Below are 8,594 nucleotides of genomic sequence, written 5' to 3'. Positions count from 1 at the left end.
GAGGGAAGAGAGAGAGAAGGAAAAGGAAAAAGAAAAAGAAAGGGAGGGAGGGAAGGAAGGAAGGAAGGAAAGAGGGAGGGAAGGAAGAAGGGAGGGAGGGGAGGGGAGGAGGGGAGGGGGGGACAGCTGCCGTCCAAGTGGCCGTGGGAGCCTGGGGCTGGGAGAGGCACCCTCCTCCTGTTGGCTTCTCATACAGTCTCTATCAGGGGACCCAGGACACAAGAAACGAATTCATCTTTGGCTCCACTCTTCAGCTCTAGAAGTCTAGGGCCTGGCTAGGTCCTCTGAAGGGATCTCTGGCCCCAGGCAGCTTCCTGCCCCCCTGTGTGGCCCCCCAAGTCCTTCTCAAGAGCCCTTCAGTAAATAAATTCACTGGAAGACATCAATGATTGGTCATATGAGGTATTCCTAGGGGAGAAAATGACATTTAGTTTTTAGCTCACTTGGAGCCATTTGCTTTAAGAAGCACCTCTTGGCCAGGTGCGGTGGCTCACACCTGTAATCCTAACACTTTGGGAGGCCAAGGAGGGTGGATCACCTGAGGTCAGGAGTTCAAGACCAGCCTGGGCAACACGGTGAAACCCTGTCTCTACTAAAAATACACAAATTAGCTGGGCATGGTGGCGGGTGCCTGTAATCCCAGCTGCTTGGGAGGCTGAGGTGAGAGAATTGCTTGAACCCAGGAGGCGGAGGCTGCAGTGAGCCGAGATCACACCACTGCACTCCTCCCTGGGTGACACAGTGAGACTAGGTCTCAAAAAAAAAAAGGAAGCACCTCTTGAGAGAGCTTTTTCTGCAGATGTCACAGGCAAAATGTCTCATGTTGTGGGGAATGTGGCAGTGGACTTCTGGGGCCAAGCCGAGGCCCCCACATGCCATCCCCCTTGGGAGCAGGGTGGGCGGGTTGACAGATGTGCAGAGGAGGAGAGACGTGGGGCAATGCCTTTTCTCTAATGGTCAGCTGGCGGGAAAGACTCCAGGGGCTTCTGAGGAGAGACCCTAAGAGGAGTCTGGATGGGCTCTGGCTGGGGGAGGCTGGTGCTGACCTGGCACCTGGGCACTGTGGCAGTGCAATGGGGGACAGCGTGGGAGGTGTCATGGGGGGTCTTTACACTGGGTACTAAAGAGCTTAGGAGCCTGAGCTACCTGGTGTGGGGCAATCACATTTGCTGCTGTGTCCAGGCAAGGAGGAGCAGCTGGGCTTGGACCCCACAGTGACATAAAGTGGCCAGGACTGAGCACTGGGCCAACGTGAGCCCCAGGGGTGCTTGGATTTATCAACTGAAGAAGAGCCTATGGAAGGGGAGAAAACAATTTTCTAGACAGATGAGAGCACCCGGTCACATCCACCTGGACCTGACATCACAGCCCAGGCTGTGCAGGAGCACTCACAGAACTAGAGTGGGGAATGACTTAGTAGAGCCTCTTCCAACAGCTGTGGGCCCTGGAACCTAAGAACCCACCTTTGGAGAACATTTTTGGGTCTGAGAGCTTTGAGGCCAGGCCTGGAGACAAACCCACCCAGAAGCCCTGAGCTACTTTTGCTGTAAGAGTAGGAGGGCCCTGCCCCTGCTCCAGGAGCCGTCCCTGGATCCCTGGAAGAGCAGGAAACACTGACTGATCCATAGGGGCGATGAGGCTAGAGGCTGAGATCAGCCAGAACGAGGGGACCAGCTGAGCCTGTGATTCATCTGGCTCCAGGCCACCTCTAAGGGTCTCCCAGTGGCTGAGAGGGATTAGAGGACTGTGGCTTCTTGGGTGAGGGAGCCTCTGGGTTACAGTCACCGTGCCCTTTGAATCTAATCTGCTCTCGACAAGGATCAGCTGACCTGATAGGTGTGCACAGCAGGAGGCAACAGCCAGGGCCAAGAGAAGCATAAAGGATGGAGTAGAGGAGGGAGCAGAGCAGGGTCAGGTGAGACCTCTCACTCAGGACAGTTGTGCAACTGACTTGCTGAGACCTTGGAGTGAGTCGCCAAGGTCAGTGTGCCCAGTTGGGGCATCTTCCAGGCTGTGGCTCTGTCGCCCTGCAGGTTTGGTTCAGAGCAGCCACCACATCCTCACTGTGAAGTGGGGTGAGAGAACCAGGGGCTGGGTGTGCGGCCAGAGCTGGAGCAGCTTCAGGAGCCAGGTGAAACCTAAGAGCCTCACAGGCTTTGAACAAAGTGCAGGAGTCCCAGCCCTGCCGTTTATGGCGGGTTCCTGGAGGTGATCAGTCATTATCAGCAGTGTGTTCACTCTGCTGATACCACCCAAGGCCATGATCATCCCTCACCCCAGGCCTCGCACACTTGCTTCCCTGTCCTAGACAGCCGGGGCTGTTCCTGCTCTTCCCTGCCCCTGGCACTCACAGAGCAGCTGACTGACTGACCTACCAACTTAGGGAGAAAAGTGAGGAGGTGGGGACTGAGGACACGCTGGGGGGACAGCCTCTTCGTGATTTCCTTCCTGGAGGGGAGAGGCGGCCAGGGCAATGCAATGCTGGGGCTGCAGTACCTCTGCTCAGCCGCAGCACTGGCTGCAGGGCAAACCTTCAGGGCCGGACAAGGGGAGCTCAGCCTGATGTCCAGGTTTGCTGGCATGTGAGGGACGTGGTCAGGCACAGCTACAGCCATGGGTCTATGGACGGTTCCTGGATCCCAGGACTCGCTGGTGGGGTCCCTGATACACACCTCACGTCTTCAAACTCTGCCCTCTCTGATGGCCTGTTGGCACTCCTCCTGCCTATCTCTGCACACTCAGCAACTTTCCTCTTTGATGGGGACAGGAGTGGGGAGGGCAGGGCAGGATGGAGACACCATGCATATTCCTGCTTAGCACCTTTGCCCTCCCTCTTCCATCCATGGGAGTCACCTTCCCTAGACCTTCATGTGGCCTGCAACCCCACTTCTCTCTCCCAGAGCCTTCCTAGTGCCCCCAAGAAGCGCCTGCCCTTGCCTGATGCCCCGTCCCCTTCTGCTTTTTCCTCATGCTGCTTGTTAGGTTGAAACATAACACCTGTGTTTCAAAACACGTGCCGTCAAGTTTCTGTGCATGTGTGTGTGTAGATATGTCATTATGTGTAGTATGTTGCTTTTTTTTTTTTTGAGACAGTCTCACTCTGTCGCCCAGAGTGTAGTGGTGCAATCTCGGCTCACTGCAACCTTCGCCTCTCGGGTTCAAGCAATTCTTGTGCTTCAGCCTCTCGAGTAGCTGGGACTACAAGCATGCACCACCATGCCCGGCTATTTTTTTTTTTCCTTTTTGTATTTTTTTAGTGGAGATGGGTTTTGCCATATTGGCCAGGCTGATCTGGCTGCCTTGACTTCCCAAAGTTCTGGGATTACAGGTGTGAGCCACCACACCCAGACGTTAGATTACTTTTTAATTCCCTGTCTACCCACTTCTTGTAAGTTACATGAAAGCAGACACCTTGTGATGATCTATTACACCTTGTCTGATCTATTACTGTCTCTCCGGGGCCTAGGACAATGCCTGGCGCACAGCAGGTGCCAGTAAGCCTTTGTTGGAAGAAAGGAAGGAGAGAAAATGGACCTCTCTAGATTGGATCCTTGGCTCCTGTGTGCTGATGCGCAGCCTGTGACCCGGGCTCTGCACTGCTCCTCTGGCTCCAGGGAATCCTCATGGAAAGGGCGGCCTCCCCAGAGGGCTGCCCAGGAATGAAATGGGCATCTAGGGAAGCCCACTTCTTTGGCTGCCTCTTGCCTTGGGTGCCCAGGGCTACCGTGCCACCTCCTTTGTGAAGCTGGTCCCCAGCCCTGCTTATCAGCCCTATGTCCCATTCCGTTGGCCCAGCAGAGGTAAATGTGGCTAAGTGGCTTAACTGGGCCGGGTGTGGTGGCTCACACCTGTAATCCCAGCACTTTGGGAGGCCAAGGCGGGTGGATTGCTTGAGGTCAGGAGTTCGAGACTAGCCTGACCAACATGGAGAAACCCCGACTCTACTAAAAATACAAAATTAGCCGGGTGTGGTGGTACATTCCTGTAATCCCAGCTGCTTGGGAGGCTGCGGCAGGAGGATCACTTGAACCAGGGAGGCAGCGGTTGCAGTGAGCTGTCATTGCACTCCAGCCTGGGTGAGAAGAGTGAAACTCCATCTCAAAAAAAAGGGGCTTAACTGTCCTTGCTCTCATGGCCTCTCCATCCCTCTTGCCCCAGTGGTATTTGGCTGTTTTTGTCTGTCTTGTTTTTCCCAGACTGGACCAGCCTTGGGGTTAACCAGGGACAGGGTGACAACTCCCAGGCAATGACATCCCTCAGCCTCCTTCCCCCCCGTATTCCAGAGGCTGCAGGTGACTCACGGTCTTCCTCGGTGACTCCGGAAGCCTTGCAGGTGCCCTGCCACTTGGCCGCTGTGCTGCAGGCTGCTCTGGCAGGTCCTGCCGGGGCTACTGCTTTCCTGTCCCCTCCCCTGAAGCTGGGAGATGGATTTTCTCCCTAAGTGATTAATTAGTCTATTTTAAGCTCATCAAAGTAGCCTCGTACTTTCAAGTTTCTCATGGAGCAGGCCTGGAAGATGATACCCGCGGGCTTAAGGCTGCTCCCACTGCAGGATACGGGGTCAGGGGCTGTCTGTCAATTGTGAGGTCCCTCAGTGCAGTCCCCCTCCTGAGCTGGACGGGTCTTGGCTCCTGCATGCTGATTCTGCAGCCTGTGGCTCAACTCTGCACTATTCTCTGGCTCTGGCAAATCCTCATGAAGATAAGCCCCGGAGCCCTAAGAGTTGCAGGTTAGCCTCCCACAGCCTTCCCTTGCATCATCCGTGCTCCTCTAGCCAGGGACACTCCTGCATCCTCCCTGTCTCTGCTGGGTTAACACCTGAGCATCTTCTGTGATAATTCTGTCATGACCCAATATGCCTTCCCTGACCCTCACATCCGGGTTGAGGGCCCTCCTATGCCCTGTATCTAATCCTGGTTTTCCCTCTGTAAGCTGGTCAGAGATGGGCTTGGGCAGAATAGTTTCAAAGGCTCTCCCCAAGTGTCTGTGCAGCTCCCTTGACTTGAAGGCCCGTGAGAACGGGGTGGTGCCTGTCTTGTTCACTGTTCCCCAATATCTCACCTAGTGCCTGGCACAGAGAAGGTACAAAAATAAAACTCTTCTAAGAATGAATGGTGTGTGTTTGAATCTTATAGTGTCTGAGAACTGGGGATCCATCTCTTATCCCTTTGTATCCTCTGCTGCCCAAGGTCGGGGCCTCTGCCTGAAGTCCCTGCTAAATGAGGGTTAACTGGTTCAGAGATGAGGGAGGAAGCTATTGCCGGGAGGGGCTAGAACTGCAGGAGGCCCTGTCCCTGTCCTTCCCACACCCAATCAAGAGCAGTAGGATTGTCAGATGAAACACAGGACATCTGCTCACATGTGAGGAATATATCTTTTTATTTTTTCTTTTAAGACAGATTATCTCTCTGTCACCCAGGCTGGAGTGTGGTGGCATGATGTTGGCTCACTTCAACCTCCACCTCCTGGGTTCATGCCATTCTCGTCTTAGCCTTCCCAGTAGCTGGGAATACAGGCACCCACCACCATGCCCGGCTAATTTTTGTGTTTTTGGTAGAGATGGGTTTCACCACATTGGCGAGGCTGATCTTGAACTCCTGACCTCAAATGATCCGCCTGCCTCAGCCTCCCAAAGTGTTGGGATTACAGGCGTAAGCCATGGCACCCAGCCAGAATACATCTTTAGCATACTGCATGTAATATTTGGGAAATGCTCATGCTGAAAAAAATAACTGAATTTGAATTTTTGTTTTTTTTTTGTTTGAGGGATCTCGCTCCATTGCCCAGCCTGGAGTGCAGTGGCACCATCCTGGCTCACTGCAACTTCCGCCTCCTAGGTTCAAGCAATTCTCCTGTCTCAGCCTCCCAAGTAGCTGGGACTACAGGTGCCTGCCACCTCGCCCAGCTAATTTTTGTATTTTTAGTAGAGACAGGGTTTCACCTTGTTGGTCAGGCTGGTCTTGAACTCCTGACCTCAGGTGATCCACCCACCTCGGCCTCCCAAAGTGCTGGGATTACAGGCGTGAGCCACTGCACCTGGCCTGAATTTGAATTTAACTGGGAATCTTTTTTTTTTATTTTTTCCTCTTCTTTCTGAATCTGGTAACCCTAGCAAGGGAGAATTAGAATTGACTAACCAGGTGCCAGGTGGGTCTGCGGCCTGGGTCTCCAGCTCTCTCTCCACATTCTGCCTGCTTCCTTGATGCTTCCCGCTCCTTAAATGTTTTGTCAGAGACCAGGGGGCACTCTAGGCCTGGCTTCTCAGCAGTGGAATCCAGGAGCACTCCTACCTCCCAACCCCTGCCCCAGCTGCCCTCCGGATGGTCAGGGAAGGCCTGAGGAGGTGATGTTTGAGCTGAGATTTGAAAGAATGTGCCCAGAGATGATCCAGGAAAGAGCATTCCATGGAGAGGTGGGAGTGAACCTGGTCCATCCGAGAACAGAAAGGCTAGCGTGGCTCCGTGGTGTGGGAAGGGAGGGGAAACACAGGAGTGGAAACATGGGAAATAGAGTCAGCATTTCTTTTTCTTTTTTTTTTTTGAGATGGAGTTTTGCTCTTGTTGTCCAGGCTGGAGTGCAATGGCGGGGTCTTGGCTCACTACAACCTCTGCCTCCCGGGTTCAAGTGATTCTCCTGCCTCAGCCTCCGGAGTAGCTGGGATTACAGGCATGCGCCACCACGCCTGGCTACTTTTGTATTTTTAGTAGAGATGGGGTTTCTCCGTGTTGGTCAGGCTGGTCTCGAGTTCCCCATCTCAGGTGATCCGCCCGCCTCGGCCTCCCAAACTGCTGGAATTACAGGCGTGAGCACAACTCAGGAGGCCCTGGAACTCATCTTGGGCCATTCAAGAAAGGGCAGGAAGGGTCCTCTCCTTTCCCACCTTTCCCAAGCTGAAGGAGTGCACACTTCTCAGACTTTCAAGCCAGCAGGAACGGGGTTACAAGGTAGTCAGTCTGGCAGCTGGCGCAAACCCTCCGGGCCCTAGTGCCGGACAGCAGTTTGGTGGCATTGCCTGTTCTTTAAAATGGGTTTGGGTGTAGCCATGAGCCTCCGCCATGCAGCGGGTGTGCAGGCCTCTCCCTCCCTCAGAATATCCTCACCCACCCCTCCCCACTTGAAATAGGCCCTTGAGAACACTGCTGGCGGGGAGGCGGCTGTTCTCCCTCCTAAGGGAAAAGTCTGCAGCCCAGTGCTGCAGGGCAGTGGGGTGAGGGGGAAGCCAAAGTGCCCCCACGACCTCTCAGCAGGAGTCTCTCCTGGCTTTGGAAGGGGCTGAAGGCCCAGGGCTCTCACCAGGGAACTCAGTCCTGCTCAGCCGGTCTGGACTCCTCCTCCAAGTCCAAATTCACAGACCAAACAAAGGACATGGCTCAGTTCCACCTTCAATACACAGGGAATCTGCCTGTTAGCACGCTAAGGAAGCTGTTTCTTACCTTAAATTATCCATTAATTTCCTCCAACTGAAAGATACTCTAAAAATTTTCTGTTGTGGGAGGGTTTAAGCTTGGTCCCTCTGAGGGGGTGGGCCCTGCTGTGTCAGCCCGTTGTGTCTGCCGGTGGAAGGTGTGCCATGTGCCACGGTATGCCATGTGCAGTGGACACGCCTGTGTGTCTCGCCTGGCGCTAGAGACTCTGCTCTCTGTGTACTAAGCGAGTACTGGAGTCCCAGGGCCTACCTTGCCCACTGCCTGTGGGAAGCCCACAGTTTACACAAAGTGCATTCAAGTAAGCAGGTCTCCCTGCCCCCTGGCCTCCCAGAGCAGTGGTGCCTGGAGGGCAGGTGGGGGAGGGCGTTCCTGAACGGAGGCCAGTTTCCCTCTGCGGGGAGGAAACCCCATTTCCCTCCTACCCCTAGGCGCTTGCTACATCTTGCCCGGCATCAGACAGGAAAGAACCCTTTGTTCCCAGCTTGTAGGAAGTCTGAGCTGGACCCCTTATCTACCCACAGCGCTTCCTGGACCGGGGGCCTGGACCGGGCTCCTAAGGGGCTGGCTCCCGGTCTTGGTCTTGGCCTCGGCGCCCTCCTTTCTCCGTGCTTTGGGCAGGGGAAGCTGCGGACGGCAAGGTCTCGGCTTTCGTGAGAGCCTGGTGGAACCGGTGTTCCCCGCAGGCTACTCTGCGGGGGCGGGGGTTAGTCCCGGCCTTCCCGGCAGTGTCGTCTCCCCGGTGGGGGCTGGGGACGTGTCCCTAGAGCTCCCGGAGCAGCGGCGTGGCCAAGGCCTGAACCCGGTCTGACATCTAGTGGCCTCCTGGGCCCGGGCGGGGCGAGAGCAGGGCAGGGAACAAGGTGGAGGGCAGAAGGGGAGGCGTGGAGAGAGAAAATCAGGAAGCGCGGGGCCAAGCCGGGGAAGGGCGGCGGGTCTCGCCCCTGGCGCCCGCTCTTCTCAGGGCCCGTCCCGCCCCCCAGGCCTGGCTGACCCCAGGTCCTTACATGCGCAGTCGGGGCTTGCCCTGGCGAATCCCGCGGCCCTCCATCCCCGCGGGCCGCAGACCCCACTCGCCCACGATCGTGGGGACCCCGGACGGGGGTCGCGAGGCCGGGCTCACGGTGACAGCGGTTCACCTACGTGCGAGGCTGGAACTGGCAGGGCCCA

At 55.7% G+C, this 8,594-nt stretch overlaps 1 protein-coding gene across 2 annotated transcripts in view; it reads left to right on the top strand.

Moving 5' to 3' along the window:
• LOC105515962 (cytochrome b561) overlaps nt 1-8,594 on the top strand; it is a 32,450-nt gene that overhangs the window by 9,702 nt on the left and 14,154 nt on the right. For both annotated transcript variants that reach the window (XM_011947930.1, XM_011947928.1), the window contains exon 2: nt 8,046-8,065. The gene's annotated coding sequence lies outside the window, so the exon portion shown is untranslated. The remainder of the gene's footprint in view (nt 1-8,045; nt 8,066-8,594) is intronic.

Source organism: Colobus angolensis, unplaced genomic scaffold (genome assembly GCF_000951035.1).
Source record: "Colobus angolensis palliatus isolate OR3802 unplaced genomic scaffold, Cang.pa_1.0 Scaffold271, whole genome shotgun sequence".
Lineage (NCBI taxonomy): Eukaryota > Metazoa > Chordata > Mammalia > Primates > Cercopithecidae > Colobus > Colobus angolensis.
This window is presented reverse-complemented; position numbering and strand designations above follow the sequence as displayed.